Here is a 25,318-nt window from a genome sequence, read left to right on the forward strand (position 1 = left end):
TGAGAAAAAAGTGTCAGCAAAGGTGACTGATTTTGTAGGCAAAAGTCAGGCAGCTGTCACTCTTTTTTCTCTGAAGTATGAGAATTTGAATACAGAAGGTCATAGAATAACATGGAGTTCCTTTTTTCTCCACCTAAACCTATGTCCCTACCTTTAAAACAGCTGTTTTCCTAGAAAAGTAGAAATAGTAAAGCTCAGAAAGCCAAAGCCATGTTTTCTACTACAGGTGATTCTCTGCTTTAGGTTCATTATTTTTTTTCCTTACACATGGTTATTATGATGTTGATTAACATCTTCCCACATCTTTTGATTGTTTTTCAAGAGTAGAAAGGAGGAAAATACATTCTTTACTTCCGTGTTTGATTGATGTCTCTGAGAATTTATTTGCCAGCGATTTCTCTGTTAGTATTTCTTTCTGTAGTTTGTGTGATCATTTCCTCAGTATATTCAAACGTACTGTTTAGTTCTGTTTGTAGATTTAAGACCTCATGGCTTGCCTTCCCTAGGATTTCATAGATAGTGGCTTACTGTTGAACAAATTGTTCCAGTGGAACTGCAGTCAACACTCTCATTGGATTCAGCAGGACCTTGTAGCTATTAGGAGCAGGCAGTTACACCTTGTTGTTAATATTCATAAATACACATTCCTTGAATATGACATTAAATATCTTGCATCAATTAGCCCTTCTTATTGATTGGTTCAATAATTACACGAGTTAGCTCTCATCCTATATCTGAAGGGTTTAAAGTATGCTTAATCGCAAATATCCACCTTATAGAAGTAAGTAGCAATCAATGGGTCAAAAAACATAAACCTTATGCAACCCCATTTTGTTTTTCTGAAGAGGGTAAATTAAAAGTCTCTTTTCTGGTCTTTTCTAGGATAATTTTACTATTGTTTTGACTGCCATATTTTTTGCTATACATGATGGACAGAAGATTCATGCTACAAAGAAAAGAACGTACTGTCATGTACTTACTTCCAACTTGTCTCACTTGACGGTGTTTTATACACAGGCACCAAAGCCACTAGGAATCAGTTGATTTGATAAATACATTGTTGTCCCCAAGTATTTTTTCGTAAAGTTGCATTATATTGCATAACCTAACAAAAATGTTGTGAAAATTGTACTATACATAAAAATAGCCTCTGGAAAAGGAGGGATGCCTCCCCAGAGGCATTTTTTTCTGTGATTATAGTTCTCTTTACTGAGGCCACTGTGTTAGATGGCAATTACAGCTAGTGTGAGAGCGTTTGGACATTGATTGTGTCGTGAAGCATTTGAACATGTTTCATTATGAGCTCCAGACTGCAAAGTTTTGCTGAATACCTCAAAAAATCCTTAGTGGGACTTCACTCCCCACCCCCCCAAAAAAAAAGAAAAAAAAAAAAAACCAAAACCAAAAAACCCCCAAATCTCCTGCCATGCCATATTCTGTTCCTTTCTGACACAGCCAGGCAGTTAAGTATACCAGATACCAGAGGAGTGGAGAGACCACTGAGGGGCTGGCAGCAGTGTGGGAGTTTTATTCAGTGTACCTGCTGTATGTGAACTATATGTTGCTGGTAGCTGGGCTTGCTTCTGAACTCTGTGGGAGGCCAGATAGCTTGCCTGTCTGGACACACCACAGGGAAAGTTTTTATCTCCTCTCGGCACGGGCATAAATGTGCTCCTTTTCATCACTATTGTCACACCAGTGCTTCTTGTTTCCAGACATACGTGCCCCTCCACCCCCTTCTTACCTCCCTCATATGACAAAAGTCAGAATTTGTCTGACTGCTCAAAATGCAAATTTCCATGGGTCTCTCTCTTGTCCTTTTGTTATTGATATTAATCCCTGAATCCCTCCTCTATTGTTAATCCCAAATGATAGTCATCCAGAATCTGACCTCAGTGGCTGTTCTCACTTCCCTCCTATATGATCTAATTGCCTCTTGCTTTGCTGGTTTGCCCACCTAGTCCTGAAATTATTCTTTCCTTTCTAATTCTTTCTCAGCCTGAAAATCCCTCTGGCTCACCAGCTCTGCCAGCCTTTTTACTGTGCTGTTCTTCGCTTCATGTCAGCTGTCTAGCACTCCTGTATGTTTCGCAGATCAGTGCTCCAGAGATGTGTTAGGCACCCCAGGGTTGTAATTAAGGAGGAAACCACATAGGATATATAAATTCAAAGAAAGTGGCAGCTCAGCGTCTTCCAGGAAGAAGTCCTGCAAGCAGATGTGCTGGCCTCTGAAGACATTCCAGAACACAGACTATTTTAAGAATAAACTGGGAATATGTGTTCATCAGCCTTTGGAGAGGGAGAGTCTGGGCTATAATAGATGAAAGAAAGGAAACCTTCAAAGAGTGGAGATTGTGTCAGGGAGTTGTTTAGAGGTTGCCTTAGAAAGATGGATAGTTTTGGAATTCAAAGGAGTATTTAGATTTCCTTAGTTTCAAGCATAACTGTTTTTCCTGGTTTTTATAAACAGTGCAGCTAGGTCACTTGACACCAGCGACCATACGATCCAATTTGCTGGTACACAGTTCTTTGATCTGCAGTTTTCCATGCTTCAGGCTTGCCTCTGATTTTATGTATTTTAACTTCAAATGCTTTTGAATAGAATTAAGTTTGGGGGGTTTTATTTAGTTTTTAATGAAACACTGATTTTACATATGATCAATTATATTGGCAGGTTTTTTTTCCTCACAAATACCTGTCTCTTTATCCTTTGAAGCAGGATATGTATTTTGAGCACTTCACTGTCCTCATGAAAAGCCATCTATGTAGGTCTGAATTTTGAGTCAGTTTTCACCTGTACCTTAGACACCTTTTTTTTTACATTCAGTAGCCAAAACATTGAGATTGCTCAGCCCCCTCACTGGGATACCTCACATTGTTCCTAGTGTGTAGACTATAAGGTCTGGTAGTGCTGCTAGTACCACTAGTATTGGTAAATGGTACTCCTAAGCAGTAGCATTTATGTCTGGATCTGGGAATAGGTATGTGTCTAGGCTTTTCCTGATCACTGATTATTTGGGCTGATACTGCCTTATTCATGTAGTATGTGGATTTCCTTTTGGTTTTATGAATAAGGCTACACTGTCTATTCTTACCCTGTGAACAGAAAATCACTCTTACCTTTACATCTTTTGTTGTGTTTATTGTAATTTTTTTGAAAGAGTGTGTGTGTGTCCCCCCCCATTATAGTTATGGCCATGCTAGCAGGCATAACTTGGAAAGATGCTAGTGTTTGTTAAACTGTCTGAAGAGACTTCTTGTACTGACACCTGTGCCAGCATACTTATTTGCCATTTTCCCATTTGTGCAAATGCATCTTTTTGGGCTTTAATCTAAACTGTCATTATTTTTATTTTTATTTTTTTATGTTTATTTTCTCATTTGTTTTATTTTTTGGGGGTTTTGTTTGTTTATTTTTTGGTTTGGTGTTTTGTTTTTGTTGTTGTTGGTTTTTTGTTTATTTGTTTGTTTTTTGGGTTTTTCTTATTTCAGAGATCTAGTTGACAGTGCAAATAGCTATACTAATTTTACTGGTAACACACAGTGCACAGCTAGAATGAATGGCTAAAGACATGGAGAGAAAAGAAGGGTACTGGAAGCAGGAATCTCTTTCAGCTATCTTCAGTGCCTGACACAGGATCCTGTAACAGTGAACCCTGAGTTCTTTCCAGAAGAAAAACTGCACATTTTCCCTCTTCAGCTTCTCATTGGATTGTAAAGTTTCAATCATAGAATCTCAAATACATGGAAAAAAGTAAGCGAAAAAATCACATTTCTAGTGTTTGGCTGTGAATTTTAGCTATGGAAATTATCACAGGCCCCTTTGATATAATGGTGGAAAGTTTTCCTTTTTCTGAAATTACTTACCTGAATAAATTGATCCATGTGGAAGAAGATGAGGCATTTTTTCACCCAAATTCACAGGAGTTAACATTCCAGCTAACTTGTTTCTAAATTGTCCCCTGAGTCAGAATTACCGTAGCTACCCTATTCTGTAAAATTGATTCAGCTGTACCTCAAGTATCTGTAGGATTTTCCTTTCATGTTATAATATCATAGAAGTCATCAAATACTACCATTATTTTCTTACACCAATATTATTGACAGCATATGGCTGAAATAATATTCTTGCCAAAAAGAGTGACTAGTGGCAAATGAGAATCCAACCCAGTTTCAAAAACATAGTTAAAGAATAGTAGCTAAAAAAAAAGTTAATCTCACATGTTCCATCATGGCCTATTCTCATTTCATGACCTCTGGTTGCACTGGTTCTATTTGTGCCCCAATCCTTCTCAGAGACTACTGTAGACCCTTCACTAGTGTAGCTGGTATTCAGCTTCTTTAGACACAGATTATCTTCTGAGTCCTTGTTCCCTCATCTTTATTCAGGTGCTCCATGAAGCTCCTATTGTCACAGTATGTTCATGAAGTAACTAATTTCATGATGATAGTGGGATTATATTTAGTCTTCTTTATCCTCTTCTGTGAGAGAAAGCAGAGGTCATGTCTTTAATCTGTAAGAAAATCTGAGGACCTTTTCCACAGAAATATGTGTAGAAATGATAGTTTAAGAGCATCCCTTTTAATTTGGATCTCTCCAGTCCACCCAGTACAACTCCTTTGGATTATATGCCTGCATTTCTTTGCATGAAACTTGCTCAGTGTAATTTGCTGGTCCTTGAATTGAAAAAGAGCTTCTTTACTACAGTCGGTGCCTAACAGAAGATGTGACCTGGAAGTGGTGAATTTATTAATGGAAAAGGAGGATGGAAGACTCTCAGCCTATCATTTAGAACGTATGGCAAGTTTTTATACTCTCTGTTCCAGGCCAGGAACAAGTTAGGAAAGGGTATATTAGGAAATACAGCCTCTGTTTCTAGGTGATTGAATAATAATCAATTCTGTTACAATCCATTCATAATTCTCTCTTCAGGGAGTTCAAGGCTAGACCTGTGGCATAGCCTTTTCTCACAGGATACCATTCACCAGCTTCCTTGCTCTTGAATAGTGAAGAGCTTAAAGGGTTTACTAATCAGAAGAGTAGGTAAACCTTTTTGTACTTTACCTTGTTGTGGTAGTATTTAAACCAATGCCAAAACTGCAAAAATGAAAGTTCTCATTCATTTTTTATTCATTTTAAACAAAAATGGAAAAATATTTAGCTATATATGTGTACATCCTGACAGATTTTAAATCTGAAAGGAAATGGAGGGCAGAAAAATACACACCAGTAAGAATGGGCCAGCAACAAAGACGGATATTGTGAGTATCAAGTGTTCCTTTCCAAGGGGATAATGCTGATTGCATACCTCAGAAACTCATTTTACTGTGTCAATTTACTAAGGAATTTACAATTCTGATGCTTCTGTTAAAATGAATAGAGGAAATGCACATCTCTGGAGATGCCTCCACTCTGCCTGCTAAAGAGCAGAAGTGTACTGACAGTTTCTGTCAAGGCCTCCCTGTGTTCTTTGATTTAATGCAAAGAACAGAGTAATCTATTGATAAGAGCGCTTTTCTTTTCCAAATTGTCTTCTTCATCTACTGATATCCTTTTCCTCAATTTTCTTTTTTCCCCCTCATATCTGCAATCAATCTGCCTTTCCTTCTCTGCTTGTCTTTCTGCTGCTGGGAAGATTTTTCTCTTCTCTTTTTCTTCAGCTCATCATTCTTCCCCTTCATTGTCCCCAGGATTTCTATTCTGTATACATACTTCTCATGGGATGTTATTCTCTGTGCTCTCCCGTTTACCATGGAAAACAAGGGCCATTGTAGCTGAAAGTTTTCATGGATGGTATTGACCATGATGGTGTGTAATCCAGCATTGCTGAGAAATGCTTACTAAGGTATTGTATCTTCCTGAGAGCAACCTAGTGCTCCGTAACTGGTAGTCTGTGTTCAAAGTGCAGAGCCTAACCATAATGGTTAATGGTAACTCTGGCTCAGAAGTTACAACACATTGTCTGTGTAAACCAGCACTGGAGGAAGAAACTGGTAAGGGAGAAGAAGGATCTGGATGTGTTTTGCTGCTCATTAATTCAGACAACTCATTTCTCCCAGAAAGTTCTGGTAATTTTATATTTTACATGAATCTCCTATGTGTCCAGTTCTGCTCACTTATGCATTCATGGTGTGAAATGTATTGCCTGGAGAATGATGGTACCTAGAAATTGAAATTAGAACATCTGTAGCCACAAAGCATCGTCTTAGGTTTAGTTAGATTCTTAGTTGCTTGTCTACATATCATTTTTAGATGGAATTTTGATTCTGTTATATTGTATTATATTACAAGAGTAAGAAAGGCACAAGAGAGAGAAAAGGTAAGGAATTAGTTTTTAAAAAGTAATTAATTCCAAAAATAAAGCTAGAAAAGTTTAGCTCATTGTCAAACTTAAGACTGAAATGGATATCTTTTTTAGCTGATAAGAATACGGTGCAGCTTTGCTATATGGGTAATATATGATTTATGATCTCTTTATGTATTAATTTTCTTGATTTATGATCTCTTTATGTATTAATTTTCTTGCTGTTAAATGCTCATACATTTGTAAATGATGTGATATTCACAATAAAGTACATTTTCTATGTAACTTTTTTAAAATGAAAGTCATTTTGCTCTGGATTTTTTTATGAGTTATGCAAAAGACAGTTTTTGCTGTCTTTCTCCTCTCTCAGGAAATGAAACTGGTACAGTTCATGAGGAGATTAGATTGCTCCCAGAAAATTTTCATACATTCTGGATGTAGAACAAGAATATGCTTGTTCTAAATTACATCAAGTTCTTCTGCACACATAAACACTCCACTCTTTCTTCCCTTCTGTATCAGTCTTAGTTCTTTTTTTGTCTTTTCTGTGTTGATTCCTCAGTTGGATAATTCAGATCCACATATTTGTATTTTTAAATTTTTGATTCAGCAACTGAACAACTCAAAAGCAAACAGTGCAAATGAGAATTGCCAACATACTTGTTAAAAGTCGAATGCCTCTCTGTGACCCTTTGCATTTACATTGTTTTTCTTCATGCTGCAAAATGCAGATTATTCTATGAAACAAACATGGTGCCGAGACCTGTTTAGCGAATAGGATGCATAATTTTGATAGCAGTTCCAAAAAACATTGAAAAAGTCCTAATTAAAAAGAAAAGCATCTGTGGAGAGCCACCCTGAGTGTGATGTTTGCAGGTGGAAAGTGAATGGATTTTTGTCTGTTCTGCAGTCACGGCTCTCAGCTTGAATATTCACAATATAAGAAGCGTATGTATAACATATAGTTTATCACCACTGCCAGTATACCTGTTCATTAAATTCCCTTAGCCTTTCTTGAGTGCTTCCTGAACGCAACCAAGTCATGCTCACAGATGCACACACCATGAATGTGACATTTAAAAGCTAATTTTGAAGCTCTAACCAGGAAATAAATTCTGTAATCATCAATTTGTTTTCTGGGAATGTGCCTTGGACAAGGTCTGTGTGACCCTGAGAGACAGAACCTTAAAATCTGTTCTAGCTCTCCCTGAGAGATAAAAAAGGCTGAGCCTTCTAAGCAGAAGAGTTGTACTTGTACCATCAGAGAGAGAAGCAATATCCTCTGATTTATAGGATCAGCTAGAACTTGCCAGCACAGATAGATTTTGTTATACCATGTGCCACTTAATTCTTTTTCTACTTTATCTATCCATCCATCTATGAAGGAAATCAAACCAAAAAAGTATATAATCACTCCTAGCACTAAAATAATAAGTAAGAAATGACAATTTCTGATAGACATTTAGTAAGAAGTAGAAGGAACTCAGTCTTGTTACTTTCACTGCAGCAGAGGAATACAGCAGCAGGCAATAGACAGTGTCATGTGCTCACTTAGTCAATTTTATGATCTGAGTTGCTTGGTCACCTCCAGTTCTGGCCAGTTTTCTGATCAACTCCACAGCTGTATATCACTCTCTGTTGCCATCAGAAAAAATAATCCACCTTTCCATGAATATAATAGTGAAGCGTATCTGGGTCATGGAATCAAGATGATGTGTTCCCAGCACACTTGTGGGAGGTCACTGATTCAGGTCACATAACTATGATGCTGGCTGACTGTCTCTGTAGTATGTATTCATTCCTGATTCAGAGCCTTTAGATGTACGGACACATTTTGTTAACACTGCTGCAAGACGGTCTCAAGATAACAAAGGTGATGCAGGCATTTCTGAATAATATTTTTCCTCAGGTACAGGAAATGATGTTTGAATACTGCTGTAAGTATTAGGAAAACAATAATTCCTCCTCCAACAGAACATGCTTTGTTTAGCACCAGGAATAGCACAGGTGAGGACAAAAGAGAAAACATAAATAGAGGAAACAATATAACACAACCAGCAAGCTTTTCATCCCTTAATCTCATATGGAGATGCTGTGGGGATGACAAGTTAACACATGGATGCCAGCTGTAGCAACTAAATGTCTCAAGGAAACTTGTTCTTAGTTAATGAAATCCATTCATGAGTGACCTAATAAAACTCAAAAGAGATTACCAGATTTATTCTTGGAAAGGAAAGAAAGTGAAACTCAGAGGCCAACAGACTCTAAACATGATGAAAATGTGACTGTTAATTCAGATTTTAATCTCCAGATGTTCAAATAAGTTTTTTGCTTTTTGAGGTTTTTTGAGATAACAAGTTGCAGCGTATGTTGGAAAACGACCTGTAAAAGTACATAAAACAAACTAAGACAAATCAGAAAACAGTTATATTCAGAAACAGGGCTGGGTGTTCTGTGAAAAACTGCTGACATTATCTGAGAAGAATCCTGGTTTTACCATAAACTAATTTTTAGTAACACTGGCCTTCTATGCTGCCCCTGGAGCAACAGGGAGATGGTGACTTACAGAAAGAGATTACTATACTGGGTTTATACGAACTGCAGCATATAGTACCTTAATGCAACAATGTGGCTAAATCTAAGACATTTTTGATGTGTGCTATTGCATTTCTCCTTGTCCTTTCCCTCCCTGTGTGCATTAGGAAATGACAAAGGGTGACTTGAGGTCATCTTCTAACCTGTGAGCCACCTCTCATGCTTATCATGCTTGCCATGTGAAACTCTGTACTGCAAACCTAACTAAGATTTTCGTTATGCTGCATTATGTTATTTGTTGTAACACTGGAAGCTCCAGGTAACATTATTCATTTTGTTTGCCTGAATAGATGGAAGGTACAAATGGATTAAGAGCATCTTGTGCTTTAGACATGACAAGTCCAAAGGTTACACTTCCCTTTTAAAATGTTTATGGTAAACTGATGTCCTTCTTTGGCTGTCAAAGTAGCAAAAATGCTTCAATTATTTGAAGCCTAACTAGAGGCAGTATCACTGTTCTATGTATTTCACATGGGATTTTGGTATTGATCAAATAAGTTCAAGATTTGAACTCAAACTTTTAGGAAGCCCTTAATGTAATGAGTCTCATTAGTGTAAAACCGTTTGATCAGGGATCTGACTAAAAGCCATTTGACATTAATGAGAGTCAGTATAGTAAAGGCCGTTAAAGTCAGTGCCATATACAGTTTCTTATATGACTATAGACTATATACAGGCCAAGTTAAGAAAGTCTGTATATGTATGTGTGTATGTGTGCAACATATTTGTCTATAAATTCAGTCTTATTCATGCAGTTGTTCTGCACAGATTACAGAATAGGAAGACATGGAGACATACAGAGGATAGTTCACTGCTCGCCTTTAAACTCCATTGATTTTACTCTAAACCTCCCTATTTTTTTTCCCTGCATTATCTTATACTAGTTCTAAATTCTCTCAAAAGACAGATGCTGATCCTCAAGTTGTTAAGATGTAAAACTGTCAATATTATGTATTTCTTACTACATTCTCAGCAGGAGCTTGAGCAGTGAAATTTGAACCTCTTTGAATCTGTTTCTTCTAGTAAGACAATACAAAAGGGTCGAGTGTGCTGGAGGTTCTGAGAATGTGAGTGCAGGAGCTCATTGTTAGAACTTCACATTTATAATATTCATTTCACATTTGGATGTGGTTGTATCCCCTGTGTGGGCTATTCAGGCAGCAGGACAGAGGAAATAAAAAGCTGCAAAACATGCACACACATATAGATATAATTTTGCACTTTGAGAAGTAACAAATAATAAAACCAATCCTGTTTATGCTCATAAATACCTTCACCTGATGTCTAGAGAAAACATTATGCAAATGTAAAAGCAAATTTTTCGAAGTTCTGCTCTTATTATATGGAATTGTTGTCTAAAATGTTTTGCAACTGCATGCATCCAGGGGGTTCAAATGGATAAAATATATGTGACATCAAATTTCCTTTAAGGATATGTTTAGATGTATTTGAAAATTTGGATGCAATTATAAAATGCAGTTAATATGCCAGAGATTCTTTGCCATCTTACTGCATAATCTTTTTAGGGGTGGTCAATTTTCGGACTCCATTTTTTTGGTGTGGTTAGAAAATGTTTCCGAGTTACTTATTTGTTTGTAAAGTTATCTGTATAATTTTGAAGCCTGGACATGATGCTAGTGTTTGCTTCCCAGACAGTATGAGATATTTTCTTTATAGCAATTCTGAAAAAACAGGAAATAAGTCATATTACAGTCTCTTAATTTTCTTTTTACTTAAGTATATGAGGACAACACCCAGGCTTTTAAGGGGTTTTTTTTGTTTGTTTGTTTTGGTTTGATTTGGTTTTTTGGGCTTTGGGGTTTTTTTGGAGAGAGAAGAGCAGAATTGTACTTGTGACTATTCCATGCAGGATAGCAGTTTTTAAAATTTGTTTACACTGTTCTTTGAAACTCAGGATCTCACATGCCTAGAGGTATCTAGTGTGCCTGTGGATACATTTTTGACAGGTGCTTTGTAAGCTTATATTGTGCTGCATGGCTTAATTAGTGATCTGGGTTTTTTCTTTGTGAGGCAGGGGCTAGATAAATAGGTACCTGAGATTAAGATCTTTTCTTTCTACAGCTTTTACAAGGCAGGCTGCTTTATATTTGCTTTTGTGTGTGTGTTGTTTCCCATCTGGTTCATAGTTTGGTTTAGTTACTCTAAGCCACTTTGCAGAGAGCAGACATTTATCAGTGTTTGCAGAGTGTGCCATCCCCTTCCTGCCTGGGAAGCAGAAAGAGAGCATGGGGTGATGTTGTGATGATGACCTTTGGCAAGCTGAGATGCAAAGCACCCAGTAGGAATTTCCTCCAGCACAAAGGTATTTAACAAATTATCCAGTTCCATGGTGGGACCTAGTCAGTAGGTGGTCCACTTCAGTGTCTGTCTGTCTTTCCTTATCCTCCTCTTTGGTTTAGAGAAGCTGCAGTAAGAGGAGGAAAAAAGTAAAAAAAAAAAAAAATGGGAAAAAGGGAAGCAAAACAAAAGCTAGCAATTAAACTGGAAAGACATGTGATCTGCATAATTGCTCTAATTGCAGCTAGTTCTGCAATGAATAGTCCTGATGTCAAATTCAACAACGACTTAGGAGAAAAAAATATCTCGGAGTCTTTTACTATAACATGAAAGACATAAAGAAACTCTTATGATCATTACCATTCAGTTTAAAGAACCAGTGACTAATTAAGAGGGAGAGTAAACAGTCCCATTGTTTAATTATTGAAGAAAGAGTTAAATTGGCAGGAATAAATAAACAAAATTAAACTATGCACCTCTCTCTCCTTTTTGAGTTGCACAAATTGGTATACAGTCATACATGGGAGAGGTAGTGGTCAGAAGGGATTTTTGACATAATTGTAGAAAACATTGTATCAAACACAGACTACTCCAGAAGTTCTGCTGTCTCAGGATTCCCCAAGAAACAGAGAAGGAAACAGAGGTGGGCTATTGTCAGAAAAGAGATTGTCATCCACAGACCTGAAGACAGGGTTTAGAGAAAGGAAAGCTAGCCAGCACTGACTCTAGTGCATAGGACACTCCGTGTGCTTTTCCTGATTTCTTTAAATTGGGATAATAAAACGCAATTACCTGTATGAAACGTACTGTCTGGAGAATGCATTTGTTATAGAGGAGCAAAAGATTTATAAGCCTCTTTCAAAATTTGTTCTTGCGATATAAACAGAGATAAAACTTCTGTTCATATTTAGGAAGCCCATTTTTACAAAGAGAAAACCTAACAAGTTTATCCTAATATAGTGATTAGTAATAAAGAAAAAGCACCCGGGAGAAATATTTGTCACCTACAATGCCCATGGAGTATGAACTCTAAAGATACTATGGTTTGAAAAATTTGTTATGTCTTTTATCTTTCATTTCTACTTCTATTTGGTACATATAGCACAGAAATAATTCAATTTTCCTTTCTTCTCTTTGAAAAATTAGATGCTTTAATCTTTGTGGTCAGTTCACCCTGATCAGCAATTAAGCACCCACCAGCTGCTCATTCACTCCCCCTTCATCAGAATGGGGGAGTGGATTGGAAGAGCAAATGTGAAAAAACCTCAGAGGTCAACATAAAGACATTTTAATAAGAGAAGGAGGGAAAAGCAGGAGGAGGAAAAAAGCAAAACCCGAATGATTAAAAGGCTGTGGCTCACTACATCCCAAAAAGAGCCTGATGCCCCGACAATCTCTGAGCAATGAGTTCTTTCAAAAGACTCATCCCCTAGACTTTATTGCTAAGTGTGATGTTAGGTGGCATGGGACATCCCTTTGGTCTGCTTGGGTCAGCTGTCCCAGCAATGCCCCTTGCAGCCTCTTGCCAATCCCTGGCCCCTGCCTATAGCAGGCAGAGACAAACAGAGAAAACCTTGATGCTGTGCAAGCACTGCTCTGTAGTAGCTAAAATATGGTTGAGTTGATAGCAGTGTTTTGGTCACAAAAATCATGCTGACTGTGGTGAAGAAACTTAACAGCATCCCAGCCAGACCCAGTACACTGTTGCATTATCTAAAGAGTTTTTTAATGGTGTTTGGGTACCTTCTGAAATTATAGTCTTCTCATTCTTTAGGTGTACATTGGACTGAGATTTCTCTAAGCTTAATTCCAGGTCCCTCATACTCTGACATACAAGTAAGATTAATTTCAGAGGATATTTGTACCCAGTCTGAATCAAATTCTTAGATTCAGACACCCCAAAATTTAGGAAATTTAAGATTTACATTTGAGATTTGTGCTTTAGAACTATCTCTTTAATTGAAGATGGGTAAAATAAAAGAAGGCATGCTAAAAGATAGGTACCCAAGATCCAGTGGGTGTCACCCTCTTTAAAAGATTGAAACTTCCAACTAATTATTTTTGGTCTCTTTATTTTTGTGCATTTTTGTACTTCCTTGGGCTTTCTATAACAGAAAGCTAAAGAGACTGCTGTGGTGAACTACCTGGATTGTCAGAAGATGGGAATTAGTGTGAATGGCATAAGAAAGCCCATACTAATGCCATTTCCTGTCCAGTCTTCCTGACTATACATTAAAATGCAATCATGGTCAAAATGTCAACTGGATTTGCTTTGTTCCATGCTTGTCATCACATCCCTTTTTACATCTTTTAGTCCCCGCTCCCTATTAGCCTATAGAGTTCATACCGGTGCTTGTGTAGTCCCTTTTCACAGAAACAGTGTACTTTGAAAAGGGTGTCTTTTCTTTTCCAAGTCAAGTGATCATGGATATCAGAGTTATGGAGCAGGGTGGCTTTTGATAGAGAATACTGACGTAGAGTCATGTTACTGTAAGACTGAATGTAGAATATGCTAGCTATTATAAGGTATTGTTGCCCTCACTAAATATTTTATAGTGTGTGATATCAACCTTCCTTTGCCACTGTTGTACTAACATGCACCGTTGCCTGACCTTTGAAACAGAAAGCTTTATACTGGTGTTTGCCTTATGGCATCCTTCCTCAGTTCTCACAAATAAATGGGAAAGACAGGCAGAGTGACCAGCTTCAGGAATGAGGTTGCAGTTGTTTCATGCCCTCACAGCCTCCATAAACTGCAGGCTTGAGAGGCTGAGTCAGAATAAATCTTGATTCTATTCTACCTTTCTACTGATGACATTTACCATCCTTTGTTTTGCTCAATGTGGCTGCTTGTCTAGCCCATTCTGATGGAGTGTTCCTCCATCTTCATTTGGAATTTTAAATTGAATCTGGGCACCAAATAAAACAGATGTTATGCAAAAACTGCTGCCTCTGGGGAAAACTGAAACCTGGACGTACCACAAAGAAAACAAATCTGGGAAAACCATTGAGTGGAAGGAACGAACTTTAGAAAGAGTTCACACCTTAATTCTTCTGTGAGCGAAGGGGATAACCAAAGAAGATATAATTTTCTTTAGACTGAAAAGAAAGGAAGCAGCAAAGAAGACAAAAGTTCCAATTATCTCCAGGAATGGATGAATGTAATAATTCTGAATTTAATAATTTCTTTGGGCAGAATAGAATATTGAGAATATTAATTCTATCTGAAAAACTATATATTCCACTAGAAGTTAAAAAAACATATGGATGGTGTAGAGCATTCAGACAGGAAGTAAAATAACAGGAAATTTCACAATTTCTTCTTGTGAGGCAGACTCAAACCGATTTAGAAATTTTAGATTCTGAGTCCCCTGAGGAGGCCAAATTTCAAACATTCCAGAATACTGAGTACTCCAGAGAAGACAGAGGAAATACCTGTAAATCACTAGAGATATTTCCCCATATCCTGATGAAAATTTGTGGTAGGCACTCAGTATTCCATAAAGTGGAGAAAATGAAAACACAAAAAAGAAATGTAAAGAAACACAGAGGATTGCATGTAATACAGGTTTAGAGACCAGCAGAGCAGCATGGGCTGTATGAGCTGGGACTTAGCAAGCATTTGCTTTAGTGCTTAAGTGTATGCATATGGAGCATACCAGACACTGAGAATAACAACAGCACCATTAATTTAGGGAATTTTCTCCAGGACTGTTAAGCAATATGGGAAATTATTGGACTATTAATTTGACAGTGATTAGAATATCTATTAAATTACTTTGGACATTGTTTCTGGCAACAAATGACATAAAAAGCAGTTTTGTTTACACTGAAGAAAAGCCAGTACCTCTGAAAGCAAACAATTAAACTGTAGGTTTCCAGTGCTAAGCTTCTCCTCACTGCAGGCACAGGGAAATGAAATGTTTGGATAGGCTGGAATTTGCTGTAGTACTCTATGCTTAGCCCTGGAGCTTGTCAGTAGAAGACCCCTGAAAAACTGAGGATGGATTTGAGGACCTCATACGAAACACTCTGCCCATAACTGAGGAAAGACAAAACAAACCATGTTGCATGATTCATACTCCTAGAAATCCCCTGCAACTTTAGGTGGAGGATTAAAAGAGGATCTAGCTAGTTTTAGTCAATCTGGTTCAGCGTTCAGGAATACCAGAGCTGTACACAACCAGATCACCTCCTAGTACAGATTTGGACTGGCTCAGGCCTGAGTGTATGACTGCATTTCTGTCAAATCAGCTAGAACACACAGTACAGTATTTATTCTGGCTTCATGGTCACTGCAGGAGGATAGGTGATATGTGATCTGCCAGAAAATCTGCCAGGACAATGTTATCCTTTAAATACTTTTGTTTTGAACAAATTTGGATCCACAGAGTGGGTTTGAACTAGCCAAACCATTTTTTTTTTTTTTTAAGAATCCACAAAATTTTGGATCCAGCATATGTGCCCTAACCCATCCATTCTCATAAAAGCATGGCTGAAGAATCAGAAGGCCAAGAGGACATGTGGGGAAAAAAGTGGATGTCCTTCACTTGTGTATAGATTTCATTTACCAAGAAATAAATTTGTATGAAATAAAATGTAATACATTGCCACTAGGAAGGTGGGGCCCTCTTTCTTCCCTTCTGGAAGAGGAGACACACCATATTTGAGAATTTGCCCAGACAGGCAATATATTTCACATGCTAAGAACCCCAATGCTTTGCTCAACCACATATATGCTCTCAGAAGTATTGCTAGCATTTAGGGAAACTCTGAGGCTCCTGAATATATTTCAGGAAACTGAAGTCAATGTAAGGGTAGAGTTTTAAGTTCAGTTAATAAAATTAATAAATGCACATGATTTCAGCCTGCTATATTGCTAGTTAAATTCCTCAAAACAAAAGAACACTGAAATTATAATTGAGCTTTTGTATCTTAGTGATTTAACCAGAAATCAACCTTTCCTGGAGAAGCAGGGCATGATACAGTCCTAAAGCTGACAGATGGTGTGCTTGTGGCAAAAGCTTTCCCTTACTCTTGTCAGACAAATCACAGAGTCACAGAATTGTTAGGGTTGAAAAGGGGCCTCAGGACATCATCTAGTCCAACTCCCCTGCCAAGGCAGGGTCATCTAAAGCACACAGGAATATGTCCATGTGAGAGGGACATGAACCTCCCTGGACAGTCTGTTCTGGTATTCTGCCACCCTCAATGTAAAGAGGTTCTTTCTCGTGTTGAGGTGAAACTTCTTGTATTTTAGTTTACAGTTATTGCTCCTTGTCCTGGTCACTGGGCACCACTGAAAAGAGCCTGGCACCAGCCTTTTGACACCAGCCTATGAGATATTCATATCTGTTTATGAGATTTCTTTCTTAGTCTTCTCTAGACTAAGGAGGCCCAGCTCCCACAGTCTGTCCTCCTATGAGAGATGCTTCAGACCCCTCATCATTTCTGTGGTCTTCACTGGACCCTCTCCATTAGCTCCTTTTCTTGTACAGCGATGGACACAATATTCTTCACCTGGAGCCAAGTAGAGGTGGAGGCTCATCTCACTTGACCTGCTGGTCACACTGGTCACACTCTTCCGTATGTGCCCAAGATATCATTTGCTCTTTGGGCCATGAGGGCACTCTTCTGACCTATATCAACTTCTTGTCCAAGAAGAACCCATGGTCCTTCTAGTAGATAAGACCTCCAGTGCTACTAGGGGTTCTTCCTCCTTAGATGTAGGATCCTGCAGATGCCCTTGTGGAACCTCTTTCGAGTCCTCTCTGCCCATTCATCCAGCCTGTCAAGGTCCTGCTGAATGTCAGACCAGCCTTCAAGTGTACCAGCCACTCCCCCCAGTTTGGTATCATCAGAAGACTTGCTGAGGGTACATTTGATCCCTTCATCCAGGGGAATAAGATGAACAAGACTGGACCTGGTATGGATCCCTGGGGGAACTCCACTGACTACAGGCTTCCAACTGGATTCTACTTTGCTGATTATGATCCTCTGAGCTCTCCCATGCAAACAGCCCTTGACCTGCCTCACTGTCCATTCATCCAACCCACAATTCCTAAGCTTATCTACAGAGTATTGTGGGAGTCAGTGCCAAAAGCCTTGCTGAGGTCAAGGTAGCCAACACTCACTGCTCTCCCCTTGTAAACCCATCCTGCCATGCTCTCATAGAAGACTATCAGATTTGTCAAGCATGATTTCCCTTTGGTAAGTCCATGCTGACTACATCTGATGACCCTCTTTTCATCAACATGTATGTTAATGACTTCCGATATTACATCACCTTTCCATCACCTTTTTCCACCTTCCAGACTTCCAGTGTTCCCTGTTCCATCACTAGGAATGGAGGTGAATCTTTCTAACCAGTAGTTTCCCAGGTCCTACTTCCTGCCTTTTATTAAGACGGGGTAACCCTGTCCTTCCCACAGTTGTCAGGAACCCCTCCCCTTCTTTTTCAAAGATGATGGAGAGTGGCAGACCAACCATCTTCCAGCTCTCTCAGTACCCATGGGTGCATCCCAACAGGGCCTGTGGATTTATTTGTGTTCAATCTACCTAGCCAGTCTCCAGCCCAACCTCTATGACCAAGGGGAGGTCTTCCTTTCTTCAGCCTTCTTCTCTTTTGACCAAAGTGTAGGACTCTTGAGAGCCATCCTCAGCAGTGAAGACTGGGGCAAAGAAAACCCCCCATAATTTCTTCTTCGTGTTTTCTGTTACCAGGATACCCATTTGGTTTATCAGTGGCCCTACATTTTCCGTTTGCTGCTGGTACACTTTTAGAAGCCCTTCTTGTTGTCCTTTTCCAGACTCAATTCCAGGTAGGTTTTGGGCTTCCTAAAGGTGACCTGTTGTAGTCACACGCCAGCAAGATCCAGCAAGAGAAAAGGGAGAGAGGTAAGTGAACAGTACAGAGCTGCCCTACTTGGGGGCATCCCACAGTTAAAGTGGATTTAATATTACATGAAACGTGTCATATTTCATATCTTAATTCCAAGATTACACAAATAGTAAAATCAACATGGACTGGCATTCATACAAGAACACCCCAAACCAGTCTGTGCTTTCTTCCTTGGCTTTTCCCTTCCTCCTCCTAGAGGTCTTAAAGCTGTACTTTTTCTCTTTATCTCTTTTACTTTGCTGAGTTAATTTGTACTTGGATTAGTTTATCAATCCATTTCATTGCAGGGCCACAAAAGAGCTTTTGGTGTCAGGACCTATTTTTGGGGCATTATGATTGACTTATGTTGATACAAACCATATTATTTAGATGCATAGTTAAACTGGTTAAAGCACCTATTTCATCTAGATACGGTGACGAAGGTGTTCTGGTTCCATGGTCAGAGGAGGCATTGCTGAGGGATGTGGCTAGGACATGGAGGTTATTCTGTACCACCTCACATCATTGTGAGGGGTGGAGGGAAGGGAAGTCTCACTTCTGAGAGAAGGGTGTTCTGTCCCCTCTAAAAAACAGTGCCAGGGCAGGAGGGAGAACCATCCGGCATTTTTCATTGTTTTGGGCTCAGTGGTGAGCAATTTTTTTGCATGTGAATCACTATCTCTTTTGTACACTTTCTTTATTAGTATTGTTGCTGTTACGATTAGTTTTGTTGTCTCATTGCTGTTTCCAGTAAATTGTTCCCATCTCAACACATGATCTCTAACTTTTGTATGTCCAATTCTTCTCTCCAGCCACCTGCAGTGGGAAGAGGGAAAAGGGAGAGGGGAGTGAGCAGCAGGATGGTTTTATTTGGAGTACTAAACTGGGGCCTACCATTCCTAGACCATGACAAGAGGAAAAGAAGCTCTGACATGGTTGTCACTTTTCAGTCACCAGCAATTAACATGCTTATCTTAAAATGGTCTTTGTTTGTCACAGATATGTTGTGCTCAGATAAGCTGCTTCACAGATGATGCAGTAAGTCTGCATCACAGATGATAAGTAAGTGTGTACCATACTGTAAACATGACTGACTAGAGCATGCAACTATTATAGGGAGAAGTTTGTCTGTTAATGAGGTTGATGTAAGTCTCTCTTTTTATTGTGTACATTTTAAAATGTTACTTTCTTAGCTTCGAGAGAATGCTGTGGCAGTGTGAATTGTATCATTAAAGGCTGAAGTTGCCAGACAGAGATTGTGGACTGGGGGCTGTGAAGCTCTTTTTGTTGTTGTGCACAGCTAGTTAAAACCAAATAGGAACAAAACCAGATCTTTTGCAAGAACCTTAAGCCCTTGAATGATTGCTGCAAATGTCACCCACATTTTCCTAAAGAACTTGTAGTTTTAAGAGAAGGCAGGAAGCACTGATGGGGACAGAGAATAAGCAGATTAGTTTACCAAAATAAGACAGAGATCTGATACAAGACACTGTAGAAAACTCAGTAACATTTTCTAAACTGCCTGAGCTCCAACCTTTGCTATGTAAGCTGCATTTTCTGCAAGAACTTCTGTTTTTTCATCGTGCATGTCTGGAGCTAGCTTTCTAGTGATGATAGTGATAAGCAGCTGTGGTGATACAGATCACACATAGCTACTTGGTCCATTGCTTTGTTTGGCAGGCCACTTCTATTTTCTGTTTCCTTTTGTTTTCTTTGAGAAGAAAGACGCTGCATGTGTGCAAGCTGGCTGATTGCTCCACAGATTTTTCAGTGGTCCTGAATATCTATGTACAGCCTCCTGTCGTGGTTACAGGGAAAAGGGTGCCCATATTGGTGTAACCAGACTGTGTATTCTACTCTGATCTGCATAATTTCTGATGAACTGATGCTAATGATGGGTCACAGCAGCTGCCCGCTGCACACCCGATCCCTCAGACTACAAGCTGGATAAGATGAGGAGAGGCAAACCCTGCGAGGAAAGGTAGTGTTTCACTGTGACTCCGCCCATGATAACTCCCTCGGGGGAAGCAGCAGCACCACCCAGAGGGGGTCACCTCTGCTAATGAACAGAATGGACACTAGCAGAATAGGTTGCTGAAGCGACCATCAGGCACTCCAAAAATACCCCATAACTCACAGGACCACATTGTGAGCTCCCCTATCCTTGGGGAGGTACCACCTGAGCTCCACTGCATATACTCTTTGAGGTTTGGGGGTTTGGGATGGCACCACCGCGCAGTGGACCCAGAGGAGGACCCAAACTTCCACAGGAGGACCAGATCTTCCACAGGACCACCTCTTTCAACAAGACTGCAACCACTGGTTAAGCGCACTGCAGCCACCACCTTAACCAACAGGGTGCCAGGTTGTACTCTGACTTTGTGGGTTTAAGCCAGTTTTTCTGTATCTCACTGCATTTATTGTAATCTATTAAATTGTGACTCCAACCTGAAATCTCTCTAAAGGTGTTTGTGTGGGATACTTTTCTCCTGCTGATTTACTTTTGAACTGGCACACCTGCTTAAAAGTAGTATAATATTGGAAGCTTTTTTCATTTTGTGTGATAGGAAAGTTTATTTCTGCGGAGAGGAGAAATGGGAGGATTAAAAGCAAATCCATTATCTTAGCTGAAATAATGGAGGATAAATTATGTCTCCTTTCTTAAAATAAATCAGTGGACTGAATGCCACTCACTCAATCTGGATTTCAGGTGTTTTCTCCCTAGGCACCCATGTATGACCATCAGTGAAGACAGAATGGATATACTGGAAAAACTTTTTGTCCAATTTGGTAGATATTTTGCTCACTCTGCCTGAGAATTTTGAGATTTTTAGAGAATGAATAACTGAGCTGTGGTTTGGTGAGCTATTGTAGCTCCTAGAGGGTCAGAAATGTGGCAGAGTTGTTGCTGGTGCACCAGCTGTACACAGCTTGGAGAGAGAAGAGGGCTGTGTGACACCAACCCTTTCTCCACCAGCACACTTACATGTCACATAGGGCTGCTACTGTTTGTACTTCACCTATGCTGTCCCCTGAATGCTCCCACTTCTTGGGGTTTTATTGGGGTACTGATTACTGATACATTTGGCCATCCAAAATACCTGCCCTCAGACCTTGTAAGAGAAACTGCAGGTCAGTGGTGTGTTTAATAAGATTTCTTGACTCTACATGAACCCACTCTCTCTTTTCCTGAATCATGTTTTGTTAAAAATTGAGTGCTTAAGAAATAGGGTAAGTTGTTGGATTTCATTCTTCGTTCTCTAATTCTCTAGAAACTCTGTGTAAGTCTCAAGATTGTCAGATGGATTTAATTTTTCAGCCTTCATTTTTCATTTAAAAAAATAAGAGACTAGCCGATTCTGGGATTGTCTTTGGTGACTCCAGATGAGACACTTCTCCTGATCTTCTATGGATCCAAGGGATCTCTGGATCCTCACACTGGCATCAGGACTTTGCTGGAGAAGAATCAGATCAGTCTGGGACATGTGTAAGATCACATTCAGAAATAAGGCATTCTTTTGGGAATCTTGCCCATATAAGATTTGTGGATCTTCCAGCACAGTGTGGGGGTTATTTGGTATTCTGAAATTTGGTATTTGACTTGGTTTTTCCAACTCATAATTGTTTTGTATTTGTATATGTACATTTTGAGTCTATAACAAAACATTTAAGTAACATTTGAGTCATTTGTTACTATTAAAAAATGGGTAGTGGACAATCTAAAGGGTGCATTCTGACTGACTGGGTTGCATTTTGTGACATTGGAGAAAGGCTGGTGGTCTCCTTGGGGAAACAGTTACCAGGGAGAATTCAGTTTAATATTGTAATCAATGGTGGCCATTATACAAACTACACGCTGGGAAAAAAGTGGCCACAAAATGGAACCTTGAACATTGTTACAGTTAATGTTGTTTTTAAGACAGGAACAGATATGGGATGAGGTTATGTGTGCTGATATATTCTTCACTTTGCAGAATCTGACAGAATGGCAGAAAAATTGTGGCTTGAATTCGACTCCCTCAGACCGTTTTGTGCTGACTCTTGAAAAGAAGAATGGTTAAAATGAAAAGAAAATGGTTAAAATGTTATTGTTCTATGTGCAGCATAGAACACATTTGTTCTGAACATCTCCCCAATAAGGAGGATGATTTAGATCTTCCGGTCAGTCCTAATCACAGCTTAGAGAGGAAAACAGATAATCAAGCTGCCAAGACTTACACTACAAGGTAGCTGGCACACAAAGAGGCAGACTTAGCACATATAGATGAGAGGGTAGAGGAGATAGGGAGGATGTACCAAAGAGCAGAGGGTTTTAGTCTGGTTGCAGGGAGAACTAGAACTAAACACACAGATAAGACAGTAGCTACCTCTCTTGGACAGTAGGTGCCAATGGTTCAATCACAGAAAAAGTGTCATTTTCATAATAGACCTGAATTGGAAGTCACTGGCTGGCACCTATTTCCAATACTCAACTCTGCAAAGAAAAACAGAAGGTTGCAATTATAGAAAGATTTCCAGAGGAATGGTGCCCCTGGGGACAGGAAGGGGGCACCTTGAATCCCCCCAGGAGACTTGGTATAAATCAATGTGCATACTGTAATAAAGACAGGCATTGGAAAAAGGATTGTCCGCAGCTGAAACATAAAAGCCCCCTTCTCATGGCCATCACCAGTGATGACTGAGGGAGACCAGAGGAGTCTTCCCTAGCAGAACCTCTGCTTACAGCTAAGCTGGTAAATGAGGAGGTAAATGAGGAGGTAGAATTCTTAGTAGACACGGGAGCTAATTACTCTGTGCTAAATACAGTAAAAGGAAACTTGAATAATGATTCTATAACAATCATTATTGCAAAAGGGAATTGCACATCTTGGCCATTTTTCAAGTCCATTGATTCTGAATTAGGAAAACAAACTCACTTTTTTAGTACCTACCCAACTCACCAAAGCATCTCCTTGGAAGAGATTTAAATCTAAATCTAAACTGGGAAAACTAAATGCTGAAATCAAATTTTAAAATGGCAAAATACAGGTTATTGTTCCACAACCTCATTATGTGGAAGCCTCTATTTTTGCACTAGTCTCAAAATTAGATGTGATCTGTCTGCCAGTATCACTTGAGGATGCAGTGATTCTGATAGTCTGGGCTGAAGAGGTAACCAGGCCATCCAAAAGAGCAGAGCCTGTAAGAATGAAGTTGAAACCTGGAGTGAGACTGGTAAGGCAAAAGCAATCTCTTTTGAAAATAGAAAGTCATGAGGGGTTATTTCCCCTTGTGGAAAAAGTTATAAAAGATGGCCTACTGAAGAACTGTGAATCCAAGTTTAATACCCCTATTTTTCCAGTTAAGGAGGCAAACAGAGAGGATTATCAACTGGTACAGGACCCCAGAGCCTTATTATTATTATTATTATTATTATTATTATTATTATTATTATTATTATTATTATTATTATTATTATTATTATTATTATTACTACGACTACGACTACTACTACTACTATTATTATTTATAAAGCCTTATTTATTTAGCCTTATCTTATTTATATAATAAATAAATAATAGTAATAAATAAATAATAATAGTAGAAGATGTACACCCAGCAGTAGCAAATCCTTATACCTTGCTAACAAGCTTGAGTGAAAAATAAAAGTAATTTACAGAATTAGATTTGAAACATGCCTTTCTTTATGTCCTTTTGAGTACTGAAAGTTAAGACCTTTTTGCTTTTGAATGGAAAAATCCAAACACAGGAAGAAGAATCAAACTTGGACTACCGTACTACCACAGGAGTGGTATTACAAAATAGCCCCACTATGTTCAGAAATCAATTAGCAAAAGAACTGAAGGAAAGGAAAATCAGAACCCTTGTGGAATCTGGTTGCAGTATGTAGATGACATGCTGATAGCCACTGAAACTAAGCAGCAGTGTTGGGATCAGGGTGTGGCATTGTTGAATTTTCTGTGATTAAGTGGATCCAGAGTACCCAAAGACAAAGCACAAATAGTCCAGACCACATTAACCTACTTGGGATTTGAAATCTTCCAAGGACAAAGCAGGCTGGGACAGGAACTAAAAGAAGCAATTGGCCAACTTCCCCAGCCACAAATGGTAAGACAGTTTTGTGCATTTCTTGATGTGGTCTGACGGTGTCACCTATGGATCAGCAATTATGGGTTGCAAGTAAAGCCACTGTGTGAGTCCTTGAAGACAGCTCAGGAGGACCACACTTACTTCATGGTTACCCAGCTGGACTTGGTTAAAACATTTGTAATAATTGCTTATGTGTTTCATCTTGCATCATGATTTAGTGTTGTAGCTGTTGTAGTGCCCTATGCTTAAAAATGGAACACAGATATTAATAGACCAGTTCCCATAACGAATTTAGTCTCAAGAAAAGGGAGGACTTGATAAGAACAGCAGAGCAGAACAGCATTTTACTCTCATAAGGACAGGCAAACAGAACAGCACAGCCTTGGAGAAATAGATAGAGGATATAACTTAGGCAAACAGGAGTTGTGCAAATTCATGCAAATGCAAGCAGGATGCCAGCTCAGCTCTGCAAAGCTGACAAAGCAGAAGTTGTGCTAAACAATGATATTGCTCTTACTCACAAGCAGGAGCTGAGGAGCAACCACCTAAAAAGGACACTGGACATTAAAGACAGACGCCAAAAAACCCCACAAGGGCTTCCACTATTCCACACTATTCCTGATCCAGGCCAGGGGCCATTGGCCTTCTTGGCCACCAGGGCACAGGGCTGGCTCGTGTTCAGCTGCTGTCACCAGCACCCCCAGGTCACTTTCTGCCTGGGCACTGTCCAGCCACACCATCCCCAGCCTGTGGCACTGCAGGGGGTTATTGTGGCCAAAATGCAGGACTTGGCACTTGGACCTATTAAACTTCATCCCACTGGACTCTGCCCATCCATCCAACCATTCCAGGTCTCTCTGCAGAGCCCTCCTCCCTTCCAACAGATCAGCACATGCTCCCAGCTTAGTGTCATCCACAAATTTACTAATGAAAGACTCAATACCCTCATCCATGTCATCAACAAAAATATTGAACAGGACTGGCTCCAGCACAGACCCCTGAGGGACACCACTGGTGACTGGCCCCCAGCTGGATGCAGCCCCATTCACTCCCTGGGCCCGGCCATCCAGCCAGTTCCTAACCCAGCACAGAGCACTCCTGTCCAAGCCATGGGCTGCAGCTTTTCCAGGAGTGTGCTGTGGGAGACAGT

This window comes from Poecile atricapillus, chromosome Z (assembly GCF_030490865.1).
Source record: "Poecile atricapillus isolate bPoeAtr1 chromosome Z, bPoeAtr1.hap1, whole genome shotgun sequence".
In the NCBI taxonomy this organism is placed as follows: domain Eukaryota; kingdom Metazoa; phylum Chordata; class Aves; order Passeriformes; family Paridae; genus Poecile; species Poecile atricapillus.